Source organism: Procambarus clarkii, chromosome 79 (genome assembly GCF_040958095.1).
Source record: "Procambarus clarkii isolate CNS0578487 chromosome 79, FALCON_Pclarkii_2.0, whole genome shotgun sequence".
Taxonomy (NCBI): domain Eukaryota; kingdom Metazoa; phylum Arthropoda; class Malacostraca; order Decapoda; family Cambaridae; genus Procambarus; species Procambarus clarkii.
In genome coordinates this window covers 13,525,462-13,538,139 of record NC_091228.1, presented here as the reverse complement: position 1 = coordinate 13,538,139, position 12,678 = coordinate 13,525,462, and positions in this window count along the sequence as shown.

The window sequence follows — 12,678 nt, the reverse complement described above, 5'->3', positions numbered from 1 at the left end:
TAATTAACATAATTTTTGCTCAAGTTTCATAAAAATCATTAATACTATTTTAAATAAAAATTTATAAGACATCTAAAAACAGATACACAGACTTTGTGTGATATTTATTTCAACATTATATATTAATAGAACGTTGTAACTATTATTTTTAAATATTAGGTAGTTTCCAGCTTCGTATATCGCATATAAACGTTGCAAAAAGATTTTAGACTGAATTAACACATTACACATTTATGGAGTAATTAACAACAAAACAATCTTTATTTTCATTGCAGAACATATATCAGAGCATACTAGTGACTCATACATTTAAAATAGTGTGATTTTTAAACAATTCGGTTGTAACCCGCAGAACGGCCTACCCGCCAAAGACGTAACATAAGAAATGGTATATAATTCATTATTTTAAATTCCATATATAATCATTAATAATTTTCGGCAGCTATCGAGGTTCTCCATAGGTAAATTCCTGTATTCTAACAAGATGCTACTTGCTGTTTAGCTTGTTTAAATTCTTGGAAAATTGTAATGACCAGCGACATAAAATATAACAATGAAATAGTAGCTGGTAACTGTAGGTGAACGAAAAATTAAATTCCAAATTGATTAGATGTTTTTCTAAATATAAAGATCGACCTGAAGGAATTTTATGAATTATGGACTAATTAAACAAAAAAAATAGGTAATTTTACTTGAAGAACAGATACCAGAGAATAGTTAGTGAGTACATTTATATTGTATAATGGGAGAAAGCCCCTGGTAGCCGCGAATTAAAATAACCACCTACATTAATTGATAACTAGGAAACAGTATCTGGAAACTTTATCTGAACGAAAACACAATACCAATTTGGTTAGATGTTTTTCTTAATATAAAGATCAACAGTAAGGAATCTTATTCACTATGGACAAATTAACAAAAAAAAACGATAATTTTCATTGAGGACCATATATTAGAGCATACTTAGTCACTTATATATTAAAAGTATTGTGTATTTTGAACCATTGGGGTTGTAAACAAACAGAACGGCCTACCCGAAAAGTCGTAACATAAAATGTTGCATATGTTTGCTAATTTATTATTTGATAAATGATTATTATTAATTTACGACAACTATAGAGGTTTCCCATTAGTTAAATTACTGTAGTCTGACTAAATGCTACTACAAAACATATATAAATCCTGGGAAAGTCACAATGACCAACGACATTAAAGCATGGAGGGTTAAATAGTAACAGGCAACTGTCGGCGAACGAAAAATTCATTTCCAAATTTATTAGATGTTTTCCTAAATATAAAGATCGATAGGCTGGAATTTTCTGGATTATGGCCTAATTAAGGCAAAAATATATATATTTTACTTGAAGAACAAATATCAGAGCATAGTCAGTGAGTTATAGAATAATAAGAGTGTGGTATTTCATTGTATAACAAGAGATAGTCCATGGAAGCGAAAATAGACGTAGTTTTACACAAAAATAACGTCCAAAAACAGCGGTAGAGTCAAACGGCAAATGTTGACGTTCTTTTTAAGAGGACAGGTTGCACAAGACCAGTGTTGATCCAATAACATTCTAAATCTACTAGTAATCGACCAACTAATTCAATAATGGCGTGACTAGGCCTAGAGCAGTCACCACTACATGACAGAGACGAAACTGAGGATGATGAGTCCAATCCCCCTGTTCACAAATTATGGGATTTGGACACCTTAGGCATAGTCCCTGATCAACCCAGTCCAGATGACACATGGACATATCAACAATATCTTGATACTGTGATTTTCCAAGATAATCAATATTGGGTGAGACTCCTGTGGAAGCTGAACCACCCACAGCTTCCAGTAAATTATTTTATGGCCTCAACCCAATTAAATTCTCAATTAGCTAGGCTACGGAAGCAACCAGATAAATTGCAACTGTATCATGCTTTAATACAGCAACAACTTACTAACAAATTTATAGAAGTTGTTGAAGAAGACAACCATAAGACAGGCCTTTATTTGCCACATCATGCTGTCCTGAGAGATTCAGTTACAACACCAATCAGGATTGTATTTAATTGTAGTGCCAAATTAAAGGCAGACAGCTTGTCACTAAATGATTGTCTACAAACTGGACCTAGCCTAACCCCAAGACTACAAGATGTCTTATTACGATTTCACTCTGGTGTTTTCGCCTATATGGCCGACATTAGTAAGGCATTTTTAAGAGTAGGCTTACAAGAGATGGATCATGATTTTACTAAATTTCTCTGGGTGAAAGATCCACAGAATCCTAATAGCGAAATCATTACTTATAGATTTGATTCAGTACTGTTCGGAGCGACATCTTCACCATTCTTACTCCAGGATACTCTGGATACACATCTTAAGAAGTCTAATAGCCCCCACAAGATTGAGATTAGCAACAATTTATACGTTGAAAATTTTCAAGGAACCACTAATGATGAGAATAAACTAGTGGAAATCTACCATGAGGCTAATCGTGAACTGTTGGAGCTAGCATGCCCCTACAGTCATGGGCCTCCAATAATAAGCAACTCAACCAAATAATCGAGGAAGAATTCCCTGATTATAAGGTACCTCACAAATTGAAAGTCTTAGGTATGGAGTGGAATACTTCCACAGACGAATTGAATATCAAGTCGGTGGATTTCAATCATTCACCTCTGACCATGAGAAAACTACTCTCCCATGTCAGCAAGCCATTTGACCCTTTAGGCCTACTCAGTCCTATTCTAATTAAGGGTAAACTCCTTATGCAGGAGTGCTGGCAAAGGAATTTGAGGTGGGATGAAACGTTGCCGGAGGATCTCCAAGAAAAATGGCAAGCAAGTTGATTCCTAATTACAACAAACTTAGTATTCTACAGTTTTCCCGAAATACCTTAGGACTAAATTTACCCACAAATTTACATGTATTCTGCGATGTTTCAGGCAAAGCATATGGCTCAGTAGCCTATCTAGTTAATACTCGACAATCATTTTTGCTTACATCTAAGGCAAGGGTAGCCCCGATTAAAAGGAGGTCACTACCCCAAATGGAATTAACTGCCTTATTAGTAGGTGTAAGACTGGCTCATTGCCTGATCAAAACCCTCAGTAATGTTCACCTTGGTGAAAATAGTAGTGTGGTCAGACAATGAGGCAGTATTGCAGTGGGTAAAAACGACAACAACAAAACTCCCTATGTCAGCAAGCGAGTAAGTGAAATTCGAGAAATGTCCTGCTGGTTATAAATTAAGACATGTCCCAACCAAGGACAATCCAGCTGACTATTTATCAGAGGTTTGACTTTAAAGCAATTAGTTAAAACCGAAATGTGGTTAATGGACCCCAATGGCTAGTTAGTGGTCAGTGGCCCCAACAGAAGCCGCAAGTCATTGTGACCAATGTCACTACCCCTGTTGTGGATCCAGAACCCCCTCGAATTTTAGCTATCAATCCTCACCGTTATTCCAATTTAAGCAAATTACTAGGAGTTACAGAAATGGTATTTGATTTCATCAACAAGATGGGGATCAAGTATGGATTTCCTAGTTCCATCAAATATTGGGTCAAACAAGCTCAACAAGAGACTTATGGGAAGGAATATGAACATCTCCCAGAAAGGTTGAGTAAGTCTCTGGGTATCTGGCTTGACTCAGACAACTATAACATTTTGAGATTCGGCGGACGTCTGCTTCACGCAGAAATGAATTTAGATACGAAGAATCCTATACTTCTACCACGTCACCACATCATTACTAAACTCATAGTTTTACATTACCATGAGCATAATACATTGCATGGTGGAGTAGTAGATACCTCTTACTGACATCAGACAACGTTTTTGGCTTCCCAAGGTTGCCAAACTGTCAAATCTTTAATCAAGTCTTGTGTAATCTGCAATTGATATGATGCTCGAGTGTGTCCTTATCCAGGTCCACCGCCCCTACCTAAGGAGCGAGTCGTCCACCTTCGTCCCTTTGAAACCACAGGTGTCGACTATACAGGAGCACTAATTTTAACAGGCACACCGGACAAGATTCCAGTGAAAGCCTACATTTGCCTTTTCACGTGTGCTACCACACGCGGAGTACATTTAGAAGTCACTTCTGACATGAGTGCAGAAGCCTTCCTGCAAGCCTTTCGCAGATTTGGTGCACGAAGATCTTGCCCAAAATTAATGATCTCAGATAATGGATCTAACTTCGTGACAGGAGAAGCTTGCTTACAAGAAATATGGAACCATCCAGAAGTACACTCTGTGCTCAAACAGAGAAAATGCTATTGGAAATATATTCCTCCAAAAGCACCATGGCACAGCGGTTTTTTACGAAAGGATGTGGAACTGTTAAGAAATGCCTAAGAAAAACCTTACACCGGCAGAAAATTAATCTCACCGAATTAAAGACCCTTGTCGTGGAAATTGAAGTACGAATCAACAACAGACCTCTAACCTACTTAACAGAAGATTTTTCACAAAGAGAACCCATAAGCCCCTCTCATTGATTCATGGTGGTCTTCTGAGCCCTCTAATATCTCTAGGAGACGAGGATCCAGCTGACCCTTCGTGTGTTAAAGCAAGTGACTTGGTGGAGAGTTATAGACACCTTTCAAGAGTAATAGAGAAATAGAATGAGGTCTGGACACGTGAATATTTAACTGCTTTAAGAGAATATCATTATGGAGCTGCAAGCCCATACAATAAAGTTCAACTTAAACCAGGTGATCTTGTCCTAGTAGACAGTGATGGACCCAGGTCAGATTGGCCTATAGGTAAAATTGTTGATATCCATCCTGACCTTATTTCAACATATTGCCAGATTCTTCCTAGTCAGAGTGACGACGTGAGGAACGACAGGCAGTAACATGAATTATCTCCACATTTAGTTGGATTTATAACAGAGTCCAGTTTATCATTTCCTTTACTAAAAATAGTTACTTACTAATAAGTTTAATTTCATAGTATACTACTACTCACTGGGACTCCTTTATTTAGTTGATATTAAACATTCTAGAGGAAATTACTTTAATATAAAAGATTTTACCTAAATTTCCTCGATTAGCTGCACAACTTTAATAAGCCAATTTATGTTACGCAAAATTCTATTTTATCACAGAAGAATTTAATGTGATATTAATACTCGTCACTACCTCTTCCTTCCTTGGTCAATTGCGATATATACATATCCATTTACGCTCGAGACGTCTATCGAGAGTCGCGCATGCGCAATAAGGAAGAGGAGGAAGACGGGAGAGCGTCACCAGACACAGAACGAGAGAGCACGACTCGGACGCCATTGACACCGTGTAGCAGAGCTACGTTTTGATAATACTTATTTCGCTCCCACCACCAGTAGAGCGGTGCCACGTTATCTGGCATGATATAGTCTTGTCCCAGACTAGCATATCTGCAATTCCAAAGTCAACGCCTTTCAAGCAGCAGCTGGAGGACGAAGAATAGCTCAAGTCTCCACATCAACGAACACGCGGCTCGGCAGCTAGGTTCACCTGTTTGTTATTATGTGGCCACAGTTAACATTTAGGCTAGTTGTCGTTAGGCCGTATATAAAATAATAAAATCCCGTACGAGTCTTTACTAAATTTACCATCTAAATAGATGATTATTTTCATTGTTTTCTACAGAAGGAATTTACAGTGCTTCAATATAAATTGCACAGATATTGGCTGAAGATTTCTACAGTTATCCTTATAATTTAGGATGCATTTGTAGTTACCTATTATGTAGAAGATTTCTACAATGTAATTGCCTTTCAGTACTAAGGCGACGCCAACCGAGGTGATAGCTTCCCCACCTTCATGTGCAACAATATGCCCTATGCAACACGTCGTCGGTGGAGCGTGGCAACCCATTACACCTCTCTAGATTTACAGCTAAGTTGTCCTTTTTTTATCTGTAGCAATAACTGTAGTTATAGTAGTGATCTCCCAAAGAAATCTATTATATTAACCCATTGATCTATATATACTGTACTATTCTATCCAGCAGTGTATTGAGGTGCATTTACCTCCAATTAATCTATTACAATCAACCTTATTTACTTTCATTTTTTATTTACTCTGGTGAAGAACCAGCACCAGAGTAATGCTAGGGATGTATTAATCTTTTAGCATGTAACCCCCCAATTTTGTGTAGGTTAATTTGACTCCATTTATGTAAGAAATACAGTTTCACTAAGATCCATAGGACTAGTTCTTAGGATCAGTTTTTCCATTGTTTATTTTGTTTTCCACTTTTTCTCAAAAAGTGGTGGTCGAACCTAGATAGCTTAGAATTAAGCTATCTTCTACACCATATAATTGCCTATTTAATAACACCAACTAGTATGTTAACATTATTAGGCTATTTACCAGTATATTTCATTATTTACGGCTGTCAGCAGACTGCCCATATTACAGCCTAAAACTTATTAATTATTATCAACATTTCTATTAATACTTATGTATAAAGTATAGAAATTGAATATAAATTGCACAGATATTGGCTGAAGATTTCTACAGTTATCCTTATAATTTAGGATGCATTTGTAGTTATCTTTTATGTAGAAGATTTCTACAATGTAGTTCCAAGGGTTGTTATAGCCGGGAGGGGGGGGGAAGGATTGTAGAGATAAGCTCCCACAGCCTGCAAAGTGCCCCTGATGGCGTGCGTCTCAGATAGCCTCTGACAACCAAGTTCAGCTCCTGGCCTGCACGTGTGGCTTAGCCTCTAGGCCTGGCGGAACTGCTTCTACCAACAGGAGAAGGGGCGAAGGCGGGTCTCTGGCGCCTTAAAACCAGTTGCTTCAGGCAGATGGGACTCGTTAGCCTGGAAAGGCAGCTCATCTAGGGGAAGGAAAACCCCGAATTCAAACCTCTGCTGCTTTGTGGCTAAACCGACTCATGGGAAAGACTTCAGTAGTCATCCCTGAGGAAAAATCCGGAGTCGGAGTCCTTAACCCTTAAACTGCGCAACGCGCCTGCAGCCTCATGTCTGGTTTGCGCAACGCACCTCCGGGTATTTGTATTTTTCACGTTCCATTCAAAACTCCCGCGGCTACATGGGGTTCACATCAGCTTCCTCAGGGCTCTTGTAAACAGACGCCATCTTTAAAAAAAATCGTGGTCCACTTTCCCGGGTGAGAGAGCCTCAGTAGTGAGTGAGCAACCAAGGCTGGCGCTTGCAGCATGAGCGCACAGCACTGTTGTTCAGCGTGTGACCACAGCATCGCCTAATACTGTAATGTCAATATATATATATATATATATATATATATATATATATATATATATATATATATATATATATATATATATATATATATATATATATATATAATGCGAACAAGCCTGAATGGTCCCCAGGACAATATGCAACTGAAAACTCACACCCCAGAAGTGACTCGAACCCATACTCCCAGGAGCAACACAACTGGTATGTACAAGACGCCTTAATCCACTTGACCATCACGACCGGACATAATGAGGTGATAGCCGAGGCTATTTGAACCACCCCACCGCCGGCACTCGGATAGTAATCTTACTATCTTACTTATCAATAGTAATCTTACTATCAAGATTACTATCCGAGTGCCGGCGGTGGGGTTGTTCAAATAGCCTCGGCTATCACCTCATTATGTCCGGTCGTGATGGTCAAGTGGATTAAGGCGTCTTGTACATACCAGTTGTGTTGCTCCTGGGAGTATGGGTTCGAGTCACTTCTGGGGTGTGAGTTTTCAGTTGCATATTGTCCTGGGGACCATTCAGGCTTGTTCGCATTTGTGTTCCTCACGTGTGCCCCAAAGAATGAGGTGATTTGGTAAAATGCTATGCCCAAGATTACTATCCGAGTGCCGGCGGTGGGGTGGTTCAAATAGCCTCGGCTATCACCTCATTATGTCCGGTCGTGATGGTCAAGTGGATTAAGGCGTCTTGTACATACCAGTTGTGTTGCTCCTGGGAGTATGGGTTCGAGTCACTTCTGGGGTGTGAGTTTTCAGTTATATATATATATATATATATATATATATATATATATATATATATATATATATAATATATATATTAATATAATATATATATATAATAATATATAATATTAATATATAATAATATTATATATATATATATATAATATAAATATATATATATAATATATATATATATAATAATATAATATATATATAATAATATATAATATATAATATATATAAATATATAATATATATATATATAATAATATAAATATATAAAATATATATATAATATATAAAATATATATATATATAATATATATATATAATATATATATATAATATATATATATAATAATATATATATAATATATATAAATATATATATATATATATATATATATATATTATATATATATATATATATATATTTATATATATATATATATATATATATATATATATATATATATATATATAATATATATATATAATATATATAATATATATATATATATATATATATATATAATATATATATATATAATATATAATATATGATATATATATATATATATATATAATATATATATATATAATATATATAAAATATAACTTGTATTATTTAGCCATGATAGTATTATAGAAGAGCCTGAGTGTGATAATGACTGGGTACAATGTTCAAATATCAGTGATTCAATGCTGTTCATGATGTTGACAGCGCTAGCCACAGCACCAGAGCATTATTTCGTCCATCTAGGAATCTTCAAATGACTTCTTAGGTTCCTTTTCAAAATAAACGTGTGGGCAATTATTCATTTACAGGAATTAGTGACCAGTATTGTGGTTATAATTAGTATTGCGTGTAGTATTGTGGAAGGAGAAATTTTGGTGAGAGAGGGAGGGGCGAGAATTGAGGTAGCCTCATTGTGTGTGTGTGGCAGCCACTCTTGTTTTGCTCACCATACTAGCTTAGTGGTTCACTATGGGCAACACACATGTACATGGGTATATACAGTGTGTGTGTGTATAGTGTAAGAGCAGCAACAGGAGAATGTTGAGAGGAGCTATTTTGGTGAGGGAGGTGACGTTATAAATAGTAGTGTCGTCTGCTGTGTGATATTTCATGCAGAGAATGGTGGTCACTGTACTGTTTGGACACAATACCAGCTTACTTGCATAGTTCTGGTAAATAAAACGTGTAGATAGGTATATACAACATGTGTAAATAGTGTTACAAGAACAATAACAGTATGGTGGGAGGAGCAATGTTGGCGAGTAAGATGGAGTGAGGGAGGGTGTGGCTGCTCTCACTCGAGGTATTCTGAATGTGTTGATGGTGAATGTATATAGTGTGTGACGGTGTATAGTGTTTAAATAGATTGTATATATACATAAATTAGCATGATACATAGTAAATATGTGCAGCATATGTGTACACAAGTGTCATGCATGTAACACAGCGTCTTCGGACAGTTCGGATGTTTTACTGCCATAATATAGTGTACGTGTTCATTATACATAGGATTAGCACGTAAAAACAAACAAAATGTATTTGGAACTGTGCGCAAAAAATGAACGAAAATATATTAGCGGCAACTCGCGCGCCCCGCCCCAGGCGCCCTACTTGTCCCGGGAGCATACATCACGGGCGAACGGGGATCGACGACGTCACGCGCCAACATACCGACCCCATAGCAGCCAAAGTAAGCACAATTTCTATTTTTTTTTACATACCCATACTGAGGGAAGGGTTTTCGACACTTTAAAAAATCAAAAGAATTTTTTCCAGAGAATTTATTTCCTGCGCACTGGGGGGTGTCATATTTGGAGGCAACGCAGTTAAGAGGTTAAGGCAGTTTCCAGCTGTTTACAGCTACAATCTGGCAACTCCTGCGACAACACTGGTGCCAAGCGTATCGGCGCCTGCCCTTCCCTTGGATCACATCGGTGGCGTGGAGAGGGTGGATATGCTGCATGGGCAACAGCTGATCCTCCATAATTACTGCCCAGGCCTATGCCCTGGAGAGGACACTTCAGCATCGCCTTGGCGATGGCTCAACACGGGAAGTGACAGTTACCGGTTATAAGCCTACCACTCAATTGGCGTAGAGTAAGGCGCCAGGGGTTGCTTCCGTCGGTGGGAGAAATCATCCGATTTCATAGGACAGCTACCGCCCGCCTCAAGCTTGGCGGCCCCCAGCCAATAAGGTGCTGTCCCACCACGGTCCGCCTGCTCCACTGGGTGCGTGGGGCTTAGGCCACAATCCAATAAGCGGATCGTCAACCCATGCACCAGGCAAAGGAAAACAAACACAGAGCCACCCAGCTCTCAAACTGGGCACATGGAATGTAAGGACCATGACACCGGGTCTCTCGGAAGATCTACTGGAAGTGAACGACGCCCGCAAGACAGCTGTGATCAACAATGAACTGCGCAGGCTCCAGATGGACATAGTCGCCCTGCAGGAGACACATCTGCCCGCAACCAGCAGCATACGGGAGAAGGACTTTACCTTCTTCTGGCAGGGCAAACCACCAGAAGAGGTAAGGGAGCATGGCGTTGGCTTTGCCATCAGGAACAGGTTGTTAGGGTCCATAGTACCGCCTATGGAGGGGTCTGCAAGGATCATCAAACTTCAGCTTCATACAGCAGTAGGGATGGTCAGCCTCATCAATGCCTATGCACCAACACTGACCTCCTCTACCGAAGCGAAGGACAAGTTCTATGATGACCTCGGCCTAGCTCTCAGTGACTTACCTCAACAAGAGCCAGTCTTCCTCCTGGGAGATTTTAATGCAAGAGTTGGTTCTGATCACAGCTCTTGGCCTTCCTGCCTGGGCCAGTTTGGATTTGGGAAGTTGAATGAGAGTGGACAGCGCCTCCTGGAGTTCTGCTGCCGTCATGATCTCTGCATCACCATTTCCTTCTTCGACACCAAGCCCCAGCATAAGGTTTCCTGGAGACATTCCAGGTCTAAATATTGGCACCAACTCGACCTGGTGCTTACGGGGCGTAGCAATCTGAGAAATGTCAAACTGACCCGCAGCTTCCAGAGCACAGATTGCGACACCGACCACTCTCTCGTTGTTTGCAGAGTAAAGTTCCAGCCCCGGAAAATCCACAGAGCAAAGAAGGAGGGAAGACCACGCATTAACGTAAACAAGACTCGTGACCTTCACAAGGTGGAGGAATTCACTGCGGCGCTGGTAAATGCCCTTCCTGTACCAGCCTGCAATAGCGCAAGTGAGAGGTGGTTACATCTCAGGGGCACTATTTTCAACACTGCCATGTCCACATTCGGTAAGAGGCAGAACAAGTCAGCAGATTGGTTCGAGGCCAGTGCAGAGGACCTGTTACCCCTCGTGGAGGAAAAGAGAAGAACTCTCTCATCCTACAAGAACCTGCCCTCAGAAAGGAACCTACAGGCCCTCCGTGCTGCCCGCAGAAGAGTTCAACAAACTGCGAGGCGTTGTGATAACGATTACTGGCTTCGACTCTGTTCCAGCATCCAGACTGCGGCCACTGTCGGCAACATAAGAGGCATGTACGAAGGGATCAAACAGGCAACAGGCCCTACACAAAACCGGACGGCTCCTCTAAAGTCAGCCACTGGAGAGATCATTATAGACCGTGATCAACAGATGAATCGCTGGGTGGAACATTACTCCGAACTCTACTCCAGAGAGAACTTGGTCAGCGTAGAGGCTTTGGATGCAATTGAATGCCTGTCCATCATGGAAGAACTGGATCTTGAACCAACTGTGGAAGAAGTTGAGAAAGCAGTGGATTCACTTTCCTCAGGGAAGGCCTCAGGAGACGACAGAATTCCGCCTGAAGTTCTCAAGTGCTCTCTTGGAACACTTAAATCTGAGCTTCATGAACTTCTGTGCCAGAGCTGGAGGGAGGGCTCGTTGCCACAAGACATGAGAGATGCAAACATCATCACTCTCTACAAAAATAAAGGTGACAGAAGCGATGAAAACAACTATCGCGGCATATCACTCCTCAGCGTCGTTGGCAAACTCTTTGCTAGGGTCGTTTTGGTCAGACTTCAGATTCTTGCCGAAAGAGTGTACCCCGAGTCACAGTGTGGTTTCCGAGCAGAGAGGTCGACCACTGACATGGTGTTCTCCCTGAGACAGCTTCAAGAAAAGTGCAGGGAGCAGAGAAAAGCCTTGTACATTGCCTTCATTGACCTTACAAAAGCCTTCGACCTCGTGAGTAGGGATGGACTCTTCAAGATCTTGGCCAAAATTGGCTGCCCACCCATCCTACTCAGCATGATACAATCGTTCCACAAGGACATGAAGGGGACAGTCGTGTTCGACGGCTCAACTTCTGAACCATTCAACATTAACAGTGGTGTTAAATAGGGGTGTGTTCTTGCTCCAACCCTGTTCGGCATCTTCTTCGCGATCCTCGTCAAGCATGCCTTTGGAACAACCACAGAAGGCATCTATCTCCGTACAAGATCTGATGGAAACCTCTATAATCTATCCAGACTCCGAGCAAAGACAAAAGTACAGATGCGAATCCTCTTGAAGATCCTCTTCGCCGACGACGCAGCGATCACCACACACACAGCAAAAGGCCTGCAGCAGCTACTCAACCGCTTTGCCGCAGCCTGTTTCGCATTCGGCCTGACAATCAGCCTAAAGAAGACACAGGTGATGGGACAAGATGTCAATGAGCTACCCTGTATAAATATAGCAGACT